Below are 1749 nucleotides of genomic sequence, written 5' to 3'. Positions count from 1 at the left end.
GTTTTTACTTGATAAATTGCCAACATTTTCAACATATTCCATTGGGAGAAACAGTTTTTGGGGGGTCACTCGTGACTTCCTGTGGACGCAGATTGCTAATATTGTAAAGGGTGGACTAGGCCAATCTCCGATGATCTGAACCACAGCTCTTTTTACGACACTCTGAAACCATTTAAAGTTTGAGATGACATTTTTGGAGTAGGCAATGTATTGTCTATGGGAGTAAACAAAGTGTACAATTGCTAAATGAAAAACTGCATACAGCTAGCCTAACTGTGTGGCTTTTTCATCTCCCCATTCCCCAGATGGAGCAAAACATTGTGTCTCTGAGCGACCTACGGGCTGCAATATGTCAAAACACACAAACCGCTAATACACATTATGTTTTTTGGGCCTGGTCTACATCCTGATCCAATGGTGGCAATTCTACTGTCCAGGTCCTGTGTAATATATTGCCGGTGGCAGTGTCATACACAGCAAGGGTAGACACCGTCCACAGGCAATGTTTATGAATGGGGAGAAAATACTTCCCAATTGTACAAGGGTGGAAAGGCTTAACATTGTCCCATTTAGGTCCTATTGAAAGGTCCTATTGAAACTCCCAAGCCTGTAAGAGGTCCCCTTCATATGTACAATTGGGCAGTATTTCCTACCCATTCATATACATTGCTGAAGTACATGAGTCACCTTACCAGACTTGTGCCATTTGCAATGTAATTGAAAGGGTAGGAAATACTGCCCAAATATACAGGGTAAAAACCCTGAAAATGCTTTATTTCAGGGCCTATTGAAAGGGCCTTGCTGTATTCTTCAAAAATCAAACTCCCATGTCTCTAAGAGGTCTATTTCTTTTGTACAATTGGGCAGTATTTCCTACCCATTCATATACATTCCCCCTTTGCTCATTGAAGCTCTTATAAACTTATTAATATTTTTTCAACTTTTGCTTGTGTACAAGGTCCTGTCACATGGTGGGCCTTGTCAAATGACTAAAGCCACCTTCAAATAGGGCAATGGGGGCACAATTCCTTTCTGTACATTTGCAATGTATTTCAGTGGGGTAAAATGAACACGTAATGGACACAACGTTACCCACAATATGATCACATGTTGGCCCCAAGTCGATGTACAATTCATGGGTATTTCAACCCCATTCAAATACATTGGGAATGTACACCTTCCCCCCTCCAGACATGGAAGCTCTCATAAACTAATCCTGCTGAGCAGACACTCGGAAGGCCCCCCAACATCCCTAAGGTTGAATCAGATACTTTGAAATACTTCGATTTGTCCAATCAAAAAAATGTATATATTTATTTTCCTTATTTACTAGGCCGTTGTCACATGGTGTGGGGTGTCAAATGACAAAAGCCACCTCCAAATAGGGCATTGGGGACACAGTTCCTTTCAGTGCATTTGCAATGTATATGAATGGGTAGGAAATACTGCCCAAATGTACAAGAGAGAAATGACTTAAAATGCTTAATTTAACTCACCAAATCAGATTATAACCACAAAGATAACTAGCACCCTGACGAAATGATCCATACCACTACAGCTGGCACTAGACATTATTTTAGTTAAGCACTACTTGCAAAACTGATGTTATTTTGTTAATGTTTTTTACCAGGCTATTATTACAATTTTCATATACTATAGTAGTATTTTTTTACTTTTTTTCTTTCAGCCCTGCACATATCCTTTCCAGTAGACATTTGTCTGTGCCCCAATTAACAGACTTACACCCTA

Source organism: Esox lucius, chromosome 21 (assembly GCF_011004845.1).
Source record: "Esox lucius isolate fEsoLuc1 chromosome 21, fEsoLuc1.pri, whole genome shotgun sequence".
In the NCBI taxonomy this organism is placed as follows: Eukaryota; Metazoa; Chordata; class Actinopteri; order Esociformes; family Esocidae; genus Esox; species Esox lucius.
This window is presented reverse-complemented; position numbering follows the sequence as displayed.